Source organism: Tauraco erythrolophus, chromosome 3 (genome assembly GCF_009769465.1).
Source record: "Tauraco erythrolophus isolate bTauEry1 chromosome 3, bTauEry1.pri, whole genome shotgun sequence".
In the NCBI taxonomy this organism is placed as follows: domain Eukaryota; kingdom Metazoa; phylum Chordata; class Aves; order Musophagiformes; family Musophagidae; genus Tauraco; species Tauraco erythrolophus.
In genome coordinates this window covers 22,750,383-22,765,907 of record NC_141467.1, presented here as the reverse complement: position 1 = coordinate 22,765,907, position 15,525 = coordinate 22,750,383, and the positions used below count along the sequence as shown (strand labels likewise).

Genomic DNA, 15,525 nt, shown 5'->3' with positions numbered 1-15,525 from the left:
CTCGTTAGCTTTATATTATTGCAGGGTTTTGAGATTCCTCAGCATTACCCAGTAAAAATGGAAAATTAGTTTTTATTACTTCCCCTTATCTCTCAAAATTCCATGAAGAGTAGTCTTCTCTAGCCTAACAGGCCACAAACCATAATTCTCCATTAAGCATGCTGGGAGTCTGATTCCTAACCAAAAGAAGGAAGCATTTTCTTATGTGATGCAACATGCAATCATTTTAAATTATTGCAGAAATCCTCAGCAACAGGGATTTTAGCCCTCAAAAATAAAACTGAAACCCTAATCAGGAACAATTGTGCTTTTTTTTAAAAAAAAAAAGTCCTGCTCAATTCAAACACAATAACAAAGTAAAAATGAACCAGTACCATATCAGTCAACATTTAAATCTCATTTGAAAATTAATAACTATATGGAAAACTGCTGTTTTCACAAGGAAGCATTTGATCACATATGTGAAATATGTAATAAATACATATGTAATATGTAATGAATACATACATGTATTTACATAGTACTACTCTTTAAAGAGTAATAATACTCTTTAAAGTTTAGGCAAATTCAGGCCTTATTCATAGGTCTTCCAAGAAGAGCAAAATCTCCTAGCATGCAAATTAGCTAGGACTAACCCAAAACCTCCTTATTCCCTTACCTCTTTTGAACTGAGAAGCTACTTTCTTTTTTATCATAAATTCAATCATGAAACAAAGACAGAGAACTTAAATCTTACACACTGGTTTTACTGGGGTAGAGTTTCCAAATATCACACCCCTAGTAAGATGCCAGGCTTTAAGACATACCAGCTGACAAACCAAGTCAGAACAGTCCTTGTCACTTCAGAATTACACCTTCTTATCACATATTTTGGTTCTTCATATAACATGCGCGCGTAAGTAATTTGGTACAGCATGTGTTAGTCGGGTTGGTCACTGAACTAGATGGGTAGTAGTGCGCGCAGTGTCCGAGGCAAAGTATTAAACTGCAACAACTCAATAATGCAGAACTGGGGCAGTAAAACTCTTTTCTAAAAACACTCTATTACTTTTGTTTTAAACAAAGCATCCATACGTCCTCTGTATTTGAACCCACAGAAAATCCATGAAATTCTCTGTAACTCGCCTGTTACTAAAATACGGAAAATGAACATGTCCATTCATTGAGATGTGCGTCAGCGAAAGGTATCACAAATGCAAACAAATTGAAATGATACTGCAGTTTCCACTTTATAAACAAGCAAATCCCAATGGCGTCAATAAAACTAACTGCTGTAATTGAATTTGCCTATGTACAATTCGCAGCTCCTGAGCTCATCATTTCAAAGCGGATGGAGAAGATACTTTGGACTGATCGGTACAAAGACCAAACAAGGATATGGGCAATGGTTCTACCTGAAGTAGAGAACATGAATCACAACCATATCCTTCCTGAAGATGACACTGGAAAGACCACGTCCTTTAAACATGAAGCTTCTGTGTGAAAAGTACTGGAGAAGCTGGTGTCTACATCAGGCCAAGTGCTCATCACCACCTACACAACAAATTTCAGCAGCAGCCAGCTGTACTGGCAGGAAGACTCCACTCACATTGTACCTATCACACTGTTTTTAATAAAACAAAGTAATCTGACATGCCTCTGGACAAAAATCACATCCTGCTCTTGTGCCTTGTATCCCCACCTACAAACACATGCTGACAGCACGCAGCTCCATGCCACATATCTATGGATTATGGAGTCTATATATGTATAATGCATACATACTATACACACACACACTTTTCGTGTACATGACTATATTTATACTTTGTATTTATATTATATACAGAAAGACTGAAGTTCCTTCAGGCTGCATAAAGGTTGTAGGCTGGATAGAGGCAGGATGTCTTCCTGTGTCCTGTCACCGCAGAAAATCCGGTGCTCTGCGCTTCCGCTTTCTCAGACATCCAGGGGCCAACATGTGCTTAACCTAACAGCCCTACTTAATACTATATACAGACATACGTGTACACCTATATATTTGTGTGCGTGTGTGTGTGTGTATAGATAGATAGAGAGATAGTGAGTAAGCCAAGCTTAGCAAATGCTAAGTGTGGAGCGGCAAAAAAGAAACAGATTTTCTTCCCCCCCGACTTAGTTAACTGGACTTAATACTTGAGTATTTAGACTGCTAGCCTATTTGAAAGACGTGATTTTCTGTTATTCCAGCAACCAATCTTTCACAGCAGTTTTTGTTTTTACGAGATGACAGCATGAGATCATCGAGTACAGCTGGCTACATTTTCCACATAGTTTTCATAGATGTCCAAGTCCTTCAGAGTTCTGCCCTTTGCTGCACTCTTTGAAACGCCCTTTTAACACCAACCTTGAGCACATTATTTGTCCATGTCTTCCAGAAAGATTTTTGCAATTTTCACACAGCATCCTTCCTACAGCCATTCACAGATGACCTATCCAGAAAGAAACTATCCTCTTTTTTAATCCTTGGGTTTTCCACTGAGACACGCTTACCAGAATGACAGTGAAACGTGACTACACTAAAAGCAGTCTGGGGATACCAATAATTACTTGTTATGAAGAATAAAAGCTTTTAACTGAATCAGAGAAGTAAATCTATTGACATAATTAAACAATTTAACTGCTTTTGTTTTTAACCCTGCCTTCCTTTCTACTTTCTCTGGTATTCCACCAGTCCACCTTTCTGCATTTTGTTTCAAATAGAATATGAGCGTTTTGGAATGAAGAAGTGCAACTTTATGTAATCGTTGCATGTACAGCAAAACAAAACCACTGGACCATTTAAATACTAGCAAGATGAGCAGACACGGCAGCACAAATCCATGTTTTTACCTTAGTTTTACATATTAAAAAGCAATGCGAGCCAGTGATTCAACACACAGTTTTCATAGCCTCCATTTCAAGTTGCACCTTCTCATGGGAGTTGCATCGTTATCATTATCATGTGCATATATTGAGAGAAATACATAAATCATCACACCAGTCTCCTTTTCAATAAGATACTGAGATAATTCAGCATTACAAAGCCTAAATTTTACATGACTTCGGGGAGGACGAGGAAGCAAATGTTCTTTCCCAAAATGTTCTCTCCCTGAGGTAAAAGAAATGAAGTGAGAGATCACATTTTTTACAATACTACAGTACTCTGTTGAAAGCAGCCATCTCTCTTCCCTCTGAGCTTTCTAAGCACTCAATCGGTCTTTGAATTCCCAGAAAACTCAAAAGCTACATTTACTCTGTTTACTTTTCATTCCTTTTTCTGGCTTTTATTTCAAAAGAGCATTATTATTTTTCTGAAGGTACTAACCAAAACCAAATGCCAGTATATGAAAACTACTACTCACTCCACTAAAAGTTTATTTGCTTTTCCTTTTTACCACTGAGAAATGAGTTCAAACTTCAGTCTAACTAGAAAAATCTAAAATATGTTTCTCTACAGGTTTAATTAAAATTTTAAAGCTAGACCCATGTCATCCAGATTGAAGCAAAATCCTTACTCTTCAGAGATGCTGGCAATAGAAAATACTTCTTTTATTACACTTACGTCTTAACATGTGAGTGAGTGATTCTAATAGACAGTTGTTATCCAAGAAATGTTATTGTCTTGTTTGAATGATGCAGCTTTATCTGCCTAAAAGTAGAAAAAAATCCAACGCAATCCTGAACTGCTTGTTGTGAACAGGCTGAGAGACTCAGCGGTTGCATTTAACAGAGGTACTGGGAAACTACAAGAGCATTTTAGAGGAAACAGGCTGAGAAAGTTTACTCTGTGTATTTCTCTCTGCACGTTTTGTGAACTTGAGAGTAGAGCCTCTTAAACATCTCTCCCTCTACACAGGCAGTTTGACAAAGTAGAGAAAAATACATTGGTAAAACCCCAGTCTCTGCCTGTACTGAGAACAAATGTAAAACCTCAAAGGACTGTCACTAAATTTCTGAAATTCACTAGTTTTCACCTTAATCTAACAAACTATCATATGCAAGTTTTATCTTCTTAATTTTCTTATGAAAACTAATTGAGCTCAAAAAATCAAAATTTGCCTCTTAACCATTGTTGATCAAGACTCACTGTCAAAACTTCGATTTAGAAGTTTCTTTGCATTGTTTCATTTACTCCATTCGAAGTTACATTACCAAGTAAATGGCATTTCCTCTTTGAAAAGCTTGCAAGATTTAGCTTATATTGCTTACATTCAGCACAACTGGGAGTGCCATGAGCTTAGCTTTCCCAAGAAGCCTGTGATACCAAGGAACTAAATCAATACCATGTGCAGAGAATTCCATTTTCCAAAGACATTTAAAATGTTAGAGAAGTGAGCTCATAAATAGTTTATTTTAAAATGTTTCTGAAAACCATTTCGTGCATTTCATTATCCTTCAGGCTACACTGAAATTGTCAACAGAAGCGTGACAGGCTACTTTCACTATTCTGTTTGTCTCAGCTGTCACCTACCAGCTCTATCATTCCTCCACCATTCATTCTAGTCTTAATTGTATAGATACAATATAAATAATGGTCTGAAATAAATTTTAGAGAGATTGATGCATGGATTGTTTTCCTCACTTTCCCCCCCCCCATAAATCCTCTTCTGAAGGAAAGCAGCACCATCAGTTCTTCCCTTCACCCTTCCAAAACATTTTTTTTTCTTTTAGGAATGAAGTGCAGACTTTTTCTCATCACAGATTCTTGAAAAACAGTTGAGATGCTGATGACTCCTATCCCATTCTTATTGCTAATTAAAAAAAACCAAACAAAACCACACAACAGAAAAAAAACAACCCACCCTCAAAATCACAACACAAACACTTCAGTGAAACTGAGTGAAACCAAGCCATGTTTAACGTGACTAAAAAGCAAAAAGCTAACCCAAATTCTGATTTTATTTTAAAATAACAAAAGGAAGAACAAGATAGAAGTTCCGTATCAGACAGCTTTATGTCAATGAATATGTAACAGAACAAGAATAAGGCTTCTGCATTCACATTTCAAGTTATTCTGAGAAGCTGTTTCCTTTATTATTTATGAGGCAAATCTGGCCTAGTAATAAACCTGCTGGAGATTAGGAACTATTAGGCTCTGTTTATTTGTACTTGTGTGTATGACTGATAAGATTACAGGCATATAGGGGTAGTAAATGGGCTGCACGATGAAAGTATTTCCACCTAGCTGATTTGAAAACTGAATCAGTGAGAATCCATAATTGGAAAGAAAAAGGTGGAGAGGTGTTCAGCACACATTTTGAGACATCACCTCTTGAATTTCTCTGTGTAAGTCACGTGTGCATGTTTGCCGATGAGGAAATTTCATTTAGGAAGTTCCCCCTGTGAAAAGGCAGCCCCAGTCTTCCTGTACAGCATAACCAAACTGCTCTAAAGCCTCTCTTGCCAGAGCCAAGAACTGGACCCCCCATTTTTACTGAAATAATCTTACATACTTTGGAAGGAAGCTTTTGTGCAGCACTTCTCGTTTTTTTTTTGTGGGTTTTTTTAGGAGGGGAGATTCTGGTGTGTAAATCGTGCAGAAGCAGAAAGGTAACAGATGGTTGCTGGAGCCGTGCCACAGAAAATGCAGCGGCTGACAGGATCCGTTATCCCTTAGCGGCTGTAGATAAAACCTTTACAGTTTAGGATAAAATTTCATTAAAAAAATGTAGCTGCTGACAAATGACAAAAAACCCAACATCCTCGAGAGAAGACTACGCAAAGAAGATTTCATCCTGCAGAGAAGATTTTATCTATTTAAAAGAATTTCTACGTACATGCGAGGAAAAGCTTTGCCTAAATAGAGGTTCTGCCATTTGGCTACCCATGGCGAACTCCGTTCTCAGCTAGCGTAGTAAAGGCACAGGAGAAACCAATCCCCTCCTTCCACTTTTTCCTGAAAAAGCTATCTAACATCAAAACATCCAAGGAATCCTCTGTGCACCAATTTGTGTGCAGACAGAGCTTTACAAGACACTTGGCAACTACTCCGATGCAGAAAAATGTCAAGCCTTCCCTATTAAAAGCTATTGGAAGGAATCACAGAACTATACAGAAAACTCAAAAAGGCATAAAAAGGGTAACCCCTTACGAAAGCCAACTTCTTGCAGGAAAAAAAAATAAAATAAAAATTGCCATCCATTTTAAGGCCATTCAAGACTATAAATTTATGTCTGGTGACACAAACACCTACGTGATTGCAGGATCACATCACCAAACAACACAGGCCGCTTCTATCCGTGGATCGCTGGACATGAATTACAATTACCTAAACCAGTTCAAACATTTTATGTCTTCAACTAAAGTAAACTTCATACACGTGAAAATACCTGTCGTGAGTGAGCCCAGACACCCTGACTCTCTGCAAGCAGGTACCCAGGTGCACGCTCACCGTTCAGAGACATGCAGCTCAACGCGCTGAGCCGGAAAGGGGAGGGCAGCAAAATAAAACTCAGCCAACGGAAACGCAAAAACCTGTAGGTTGCTCCAGGCTCACTCCCTGCCCGCAGTTATAGCAGGCATCTCCTGGGCTTCACCACTGTGGTTTCCTCGGGTCTTCCTTGCAACGCAGCAGCAGCTTCAGCCTCTGCTGCTAGTGACTGAGGCCAGCACAACCTCTCAACAAGCGTGTCCCTGGCTGCACACACAGCATCGCTCTGCCCTTAATACATGGGGCACGGGATCAGCAGGGCTCCAGTCAGCAGCATTTCCCCACACAGTCAGTCCCATGGGCAGGTCCCCTCCAAGGAGCGCATCTTCCACCAGTGTCGTTGCCTTGCTGGTGGGAAAATCCCGGATCATGAACGTTCTACTTAACATCTTAAGCACCACCATGGGCCTTAGGTCAGAGGAATCCACCCCTGGAACACCTTCCTGTTTTTTTTTTGAGACATGTTAAGAAATGAAATAGAAAAAAAACTTTTTTTTTTTTAATTATTTTTTTGTTGTTCTGATCCAGGTGATTTAAGGTCAGTTCTTTACTCTGCCAGCAATTGTTTGAAGGTCACATGATATTCTGCACTTCAACCACCTATAAATCAAAATCAGGAGAACCTCACGCTGCAAAACTGTTGTGGAAATAACCTTCCTGATCTTTGGAGGCATACAGAAGTCCCAGGTAGAAATTATACTGCTGTTTCCATAAGGAGATAGCCAGGACTACGGACCTGCAAACACCGAGTTAGTTTGCAGTGGTTTGAGAGAAGTTGGTTATTGAGCCTGAATATTTTAAGGACAATGAAATTACATAAAAGCCAGCTATAGGGAATCTAATTTCTGAATCTTTTAAGGACTTGGAGTGAAGAAGAGAGATCACTTCTCATACTAGTAACAAAAGCTGGAACAAGTGAGGCTGACTGATTGGCACAGCTTCTGAGAGAGGGTAACGGAAACGTGACATGATCCTGACTAACAGGAAGGTACGGGAGTCACATTTATTCAGAAACTCTGTAACACCTGTGTTGTCAGTATTCATTCCTTCCACTTCCACCAGCACACACACACAGTATCACTTTTCTTTAGCCTCATCAGCTATCAGAGCCAAACTTTCAAACTAAGTTCTTGTATTCGAGATGCTCAAACTGAGGTAGGTGGAAGGAAAAAACATAGCATCAAACAGCTTAAAATCAAAAATCAGTCCTCCTCTTTGAAATGTAGTATATGAACCAAATACATCATGTCATAGTATGGAACAAAGGGATTATCGAGCTAACTTCCAATGATTTTTAAAGAGTCAAAAACTAAATTCAAATACTTTATTCTTTAAACTTGTGTAGCTTTTTCTCATTTCCTGAAGTAAATTACTTGTTTTACCCCAAGACAGAGTTTCCACAGATCTTCATTTCCCCACATATGCCTTCCTCCTCCATATTTTTACCTTTGGTATATTGGAAATCTAGAAATCTCACTCTGTCCTCCTTTGAGCTAAGAGAACCTTTTCATTTTTTTCCAGGTCTTCAGCTACCCGGATCCCCTCACTCCACAACATGGTAAAGATAAACATAACTCCCAAATTATTAGAGGTGGATGGCAAGCTTAACTGTTGCTGCAGTGGCTTAAAAAACCCAACACAACAAAACCACAAATAAAAAAAAAAAAGTAAAAAAGAGCAAATATTTCACAGTAAGTGTAGAGACTAAGAGTTTCCCTGGTAACAATGGCTGCAGGATTTCTACGAGATCAGTGGTGGCTTTTGCTTCCTAGGAAACCACTTGCTTAATGCTAAGAACTGTGATGCATTTCTGAACCTCAGCTGTTCATTGAGCTCCTGGAGTGGGGCAGTGGAGCGAGGTGAGAAAGAAAGATCTAAGTGAAGGTGGTGGAGATCACCAGAGGAACGGCAATGCACCAGAGAAACAAGGTTAGAGGTTGCACTTCGCATCAGGCTCTGATCTTGAGTGAGCTGGTAGAGATCAGTCTATTCCCGTCTAACACAATCTACATAGAGCCACGGTTCTTAAAGTCAGGCTCTTAATTTACAAAACCTATAAAGTTCTAGTAGAAACTAATAAAAGTTGTTGATTGTTATTTCTCTTAATCATTTTTAGCTAAACTCTACACTAGAAACATTGTTTCAGCAAACTCTTGGTGTTACTCTCTTACAGGAATCTCCTGCACTCTCAATGACACGTTTTGTACAATGGCTACAAAATCAGATGGCTTTTGTTTCCTGCGAATAAAAGAGTTGTGCGATGTCACACTGAGGTCCAGCTCCAAAACTAACAACTTCTGCATAGCAATTTATGTCTCAGTGTTGAGGATGATATTCAGTTGCTTTTCTTTAATGAGAAAATTAGAGACTATGTCTCATGATTTTAGCAAGCTGCTTCAAAACCTTCCCCGTTCATCTTCTCCACCTAATACATATCCCTCCCCACCCTCCCATCACATTTCCCATGGAAGTAAGACCAAGATTATCCTTTGAACTTCAAAGCCCTTTACAAATTTAACTTACTCTCAACATCCCTGTAAACAGTAAGATCATTATTATCCATTTGGCTGATGAGATGTCCAAGATCTACTAGTAAGAAGCTTCTTATGTGGTTTATCTTGCCAGGAGATTGTAACAGCTTACATGAGACCAGTAAAGCCTGAAAGTATGGTTCTTCTCCATGTTTTTAATGTCTGGTTGGAAAATACACTTACAACATTTTCTGGCTCTTACAGTCTGCCATCACAGAAAAGCACCACACAGATTTTGCATCTGTCAGAGTTTGCAAATGAGCCACAGGATACTGAGCAAAACGTGTGGCAAACAAAGGTAGAAACCGCATTGAGATGTATATTCACCATTAGAAGCTCAGTTACGTCATTCAAGAACCATAAATGAACTATGGACAGTATGAGGATGAGGTACACTGTCCACCTGCTTCTTCCTGGATGAATGAAGCCATTAAAACATGCAACAGAATAAGTAAGAAAGAAAGAGCAGAAAAGGCTTTGCTGCTGTTCTCCAAGTGGCAAACCAGTATTACTGGAGGGGGGGAGGAATAATAAAATCATCCAAAAAGGAGCCATCAGTCTCATCTCCCCCCTCAATTATTAGATATGCACTTATCAACATACGTGGAGCTCCTGCTACTGTCTTCTGAATGCCCTGTATCATTGACAAATACAGAAGTTGCTTTTCACTTCTCTCCCTCCAGCATAAAGGGAAGAAATTACCTTCTGGTGGACGGAGAAGATTATAAGAGCTTAACTTTCAGATCAAAACAGGAGACGAGGCATAATCTCCCTCTAAATTATACCCCTGCATAAATAACTCACCAAATAAAATGGCTACACACAACCTGTTTGACTCTGCTGATGGTTTAGGAACTGTAAGCACTTCTGGACAGACTCGTTATTCAAACTACGTGGACCAACACCATTGATGTTACTGTGACACACTGTAATTGTGATGTTCTGTGATTACACTAGGGCAGGTTAGTTAATGACAGGATCAGATGTCTTTAAAGACAGGATGGCAACAAAATGGAGTGGTCTCCTGCACTGTCAATAAAATGGTACAAGTCATAGAGGAGAGAAAGCGGGTAATAATGCTTCACGAGCTAAAAGCACAGACACTTTATTCCTGTGGAGTATGCTTCAGGTTTTTTTTCTTTTTTTGTCTTCCTCCAAGCATTTCTCCCAGAGTAAGGAGGCTGCTAAACAACACGGGGCAAATTCTAGAGAGAAAATAAAATAGCAAATACAGGTGATGCTCTTATGCACATTGCATCACGTTTTCTGCACTGTGAAATGACTCCACCTACGTCCAGTGCCTCCCCAGTCATTTATAAACTACGTCGATGTAAACAGTGAAAAGACATAAACTGTTGGTACATACAGCAATGTATACAGACACAAAAGTAAGTTTTCCAAGTTCTGAGTACCACTCCTCTACTTCACAAGTTGACATTTGCATGGACCAGTTACCTCCTCATTTATTTTGCCATGCTCAAGACGGAACTAAACATTCTCTAGGAAAGTCTTTTCCAGCCAGGTTTCCAACTATGCAAATCTCCTGAAATCCCAAATTAACAGATTGTAGGATAGTCTATGGATTCCCATCTCATCTATTTTTAAGGAAGCAGGCTTCATTCTTAGTTACCTACAGCAGGAATGGGAAACAGATGTTTATTTTATCATACCTGCTATGTTTTCTCAAAACCATTTTGTGCACTAAGTAAAAATTCATGCCTTTTATGTAGAAAGGATCTGTATGAGGAACTGTAATTTGCTCCAGACTTGCTATTCTTGAATCCAGCATATTTTTGTGCTGTTTAGAGTCCTCAATTTTATTTTCTTTTAGGGTCAGGTTTTTCATACTCAGAGAAGTACATATTAAAGCCTGAGAGACTGTACAATTTTTATGTAGGGAAAATAAAGCAGGTATTTCCTTGGTGAATGAAAGATATACTGGAACACAGAGCTACTGTGAGCACTCTCAAACACCATCTGCTTGGTTTTATCAATGCAAGGAGCCTGGCCCATGTAAATTTGGTGAAAAAAAATCCTTAGCAGGGTGTTAGCAGGACCTAGGAAGTTGATTCATTTACTTCTGGAGGTAAGCCTACATTGCCAAACATTTACGTGCTCAGATTCACTATGCTTCCCATGACTTCCGTGTCACCACCACCTTTGGAGAATCACGTCCCCCTTTGTTCTACTCTTAATTCCAGATAAGGGTAAGAGGGATCTCCAAAAACTATTGAGTGAAAAGGATTGCTGCCTATCACACACTGTGTCTTATAAAAGCAGAGAGGTACAGCTGCAAGCCCTGTTTTGTCTCATTCAGGTCAGGAATATGAATTTTAATCTTCTGTAACTCTTGGGTTAGAGAGTTATGCCAGAAACCCACCTACAGCCCTCTCAAATCTGAAACCTGAGCCCACATCTACAGACTGACTACGGCAGTGCTGCAGTGTTGCCACCAGCTGTACCGTAACCATAGCAAGGACTTCTACCCCACCAGAAGCTTCTTTCTGAAGGTGACAATCCTTCCCAAAGAAGCTACTAGGCATGTTCCCACTAAGATGTCCAACCTCCCGCACATGCAGGTTTACACTGTTATTTTCTTACCTTGTTACACTGTTCGAGTGCCTGGCTGCTACTCAGATTTACAGTAGACTAACGCAGTTAACACCGAGACAATCCTTGGAACAAAGTAAGATTAAATATATGGTGAAGACTCCTGCAGAAACATTTACCTTTTCACAGGCCATGTTCCAAAGTCTGTGTGCTAACCTCATAAGCAATTTTACTGCAACACAGAAATTCAACTAGTTTATTTTACTTCTATCACTTTTCCTACAGAAAAAGAAAGGTCTCTAGCTTGCATTGAAAACGGAGCATATTTTTGGAAAAAAAAAAAAAAGGCGAGTTTTGAAACTTACAGTTCACACAAAATGTTCTGAACTAATTTATTTCCTTTCATAAGTGGAAAGAAAGTCAATTTAAAAGTTTAGAAGATAGGCAGACAGCACCCTCGTCTTCTGCTTAGGAGGAAATTAAGGCCAGTAGAGGTAATGAAATGGAAACTTGACTCTGAAAGCGCAGAACAGAGCAGAAACGTCTCAGGGTGTTACAGTTAAATCATGCAATACCTGGAAAACTCTGTCTCTATGCTGTCCTATACCCAGACAGTTCCAAAGGTGAGAACCAATACGAGATAGCTGGTTTTAAAAAATTTGTTTTCTTGTAAAGTTGCAACATGATTCTACTGCTAGTGTTTTTTGTATTTTTTTTTTTTTTTGTGTGTTAGGTCTTTAAGAGCCCAATCATTATTGCAGTCTGCTTTATAATGAAGAATGAACTTTTTCAGCTTCATTCACCAAATTACCCCATTTCTTCTGAATAAACAGTTTCAAAAGGTTCTGAAACACATATCTCGGGGAAAAGGGAAGGCCGTAAAGGAAAATTGTAAGTGTAGATCAATAAAATTCAATGCAATAAGAAGATGGACATTTGAACTCTGAAATTAATTTTCATAGCCTTAATGGCATGTACTCCACATAATTCTCCCTGTGAAGTCAGCTTCTTGCCAGCTTCTGCAGAAGATGTGTGCATACAGGCATGTAAATAAAGATAGATAAGAAGAAAACAAAAGCCATAAAATGATGAAGGAAATGTGTTGACTCAACCCATCAAATCAGACACGGTGAATCCATAAACAAGCAAATCCACTGTTAACGCAAAGACTTCATTGGTATGTATTTAACTGAAGGATGTGGAAAATCATGTATTTTTCACCTGTTATGCAGCAAGAGTGATTTATCAAAAGCGGCACATGTACATGGTTTCTTAGTAGGTTTAAAATCTAAAAAAAATAAGTAATTTACACACATCTGTCAGGTTCATATTTTGGAGTAAAAATTGCAAGACGCACAGACTGACAATTGGATACTGGCATTTCTGTTTCTAAGGCTTCTCAGTTTCCCTGAAGTCTACGAACAGACAAGCCTTAGACAATTTGTTGGTGCCAAGAGACAGATTAATCTTTCTTAAATGAAAGTAGGCTGGAAATATCACACAAACATATACTTCTGATACTTTAAAATACTCATGACCTCTCTCATTCACAGTTCAGTAGGAACCAAAAGCAGGACTATAATTAGAAAATAAACATTGTATTCTTTCCTTCTCTCCTTATGCCACTGTTCCATGTAAGAAATCATGGCATGAAACGGTTTATATCACAACTCTACTGCATATTTCTCTTCCTTTTTTGACACGAAGTAAATATAACAATGCTCTAAAGAATCAATCTGTAAATTATCTTTGATATTCAACTTTTCCATTTTCCATACGGAGAACTTAAGTTTTATTTCTGAAAGGTGATAAGGGGCTTATTTCTTTTTTAAAAAACACCTCAGACTCTCCGCCAGTACAGATATATATATAGTTTTTACTATCTGTTATATGAGCTCATATCAGCTAACACTCTACCTGCATAAATTAAAATATATCCCCTACCACAAACTTGATAATAAATATCCTGATACTTTTAAAAAATATTTTTTGTCCTTAACAAGTTAATGAACACTAAACTGCATTTTATGACAGTTAGATGATGCAGAACAGATGTTGAGCTAAAATTTCATTTCCCAAATGTCAGCTCAGAACACATATGTAAATCTGGAGTGTTAGTAATCCAAACTACACGTTGAAAACAATGGAAAAAACTGTCAACTATACTAGTGTCTGCCAACCATTTTTCTGGGACTTCAGATGGAAATTCTGCCTGAACTGAAGATTCCAGAAAATAACGTTCAGCTTTAGGAACTCTAATTGCTTATTAGGATGAGTACGTTCTCTTCTGGGTATCTATTTCTCATCTTAAGCAAATGCTAATCAAAAGCCTGCAATTAGTATACTTTTGTCTTGCAGTTTTGCCTCTGCCAGTGAGCCTTTGTTTGGACCTCTGGTTGGACAAGTAGGCTCAATGTTTGAAAATGATGCCTGCCATTTCCCTCCACGATTCATGTCAGTCACAAAATACTCCAACCAACCAAAGCAGCAACAGGTCTGTAAGGAAACTCAAGACTTAGCAGTTGACAAAGACCATTCACTTTTTTTTTTTTTACTGTATAAGTGATAACCCTTTGAGGAATACAATGGAACTTAACACAGCCATTAAAAGTTTTCCTTGTATTTAGACCATGTTTTCTTTTTCCTAATTAAAGCCAGTACTTCTAACTATACCTCCCATGCGCTACTCTGTCCTTCCATAATATTTTTTCAAGCATCTCAAATATCTTCTGTCTCCTCCACACTTGTAATTTATCCACATTTTTGTAGTGTATCCATAGAAATCAATGTGTTAAAATTCTCCTGATTGCTTTCGTTGCTTCTCTCCAAAATACTTCCAATTTTCCGATGACTTTCCAATAGCTGAATGATCAGCAAATGCTGTAGGCCTCAGATAGTTTCACAAGCCAGTCTGCCTAGGTGGACTATAGCTTCTGGAGAATAACACATAACATAATAAGGTGTGCTTCTGACATTGCTTTGCAAGAATTATTCAAACCAACAAGTAACAACAGCAATACTAAGTAAGAGACACCATGCACAGTCCATGGATCAAATGAATGAGATCAAGAGTAACATAAACCTCTTTTACAAGAGTTATTTTGTGAAAAATCCCAATCCATCTAATAGCAGTTGGTAATAATATTTAATGATCTAATCAAAAGAGTTTATCGAGTTCAATTTATACCTGGATGCCTGCTCACTCCTACTTTACCTACAGAAATCAATGATCATGAGCGTAGAAATGCTATCACAAGACAAGAAAGAACAAAAAAGCAGCCAAATGAAAAACTCACAAGAAGAAATCTTCTTTTATAAGTGCATATCGTACACAGTAGCTGACTATCAGTTGCAAAATGATAGAGCAACTAAACGGAGATAACCTTTTCTTAAAAAGATGTCATGTCTAGGACCTGTAGAGATACCATAAATATGTCTTTGCTGTCTATCGGGAATATTGCCTTCATCACGCTTCTCCTAAGAACGTTTACAGTCATTTACAATTTACAGATTACAGTAATTTCTCCTCTGGTTTAGTGCACTCCTAATGTAATTTTCTTTAAGTTTGAACATAAGACAATTACAAAGCAAAGTTCTTTTTCCTCCGTGGGCTTTTATATTCTGGAATGCAAATATATCAAAATACTAAGGCTTCAGAAAAAGACTGTTTCCCTCTGGTTACCAATGTTTGCTCTGGGGCAGGGAGAAGAAGGGGAGGAATTCAATTTATATTTTTTCAAATTTCTGAAGGAAAAGTTAAGCAGAAAAAAAACCTCCACAACATCCAACGTTGAAGACACAAGTTTTCTCTCAAATAAAACTCTGCATTGGCTGAAGTAGCTGCGAGCAATGATGTTTCTGCTATGACATAAAATCTAGCTGCTGTTGTGTTCCCGGGTGGAGAGAGAGAGAATTGCTATAATGCTAAACAAGTAGAGAGATCAGGTTGTGAATATTTGTTTTTTAATGCAGGGAAAGAAGTCTTTTCAAATTCTTCCTTAAACACCTCCAGCA

At 38.4% G+C, this 15,525-nt stretch overlaps 1 protein-coding gene across 3 annotated transcripts in view; it reads right to left on the bottom strand.

Moving 5' to 3' along the window:
- Positions 1-15,525, bottom strand: part of CTNND2 (catenin delta 2) — a 566,505-nt gene that overhangs the window by 240,628 nt on the left and 310,352 nt on the right. The gene's annotated exons all lie outside the window — the stretch shown is intronic.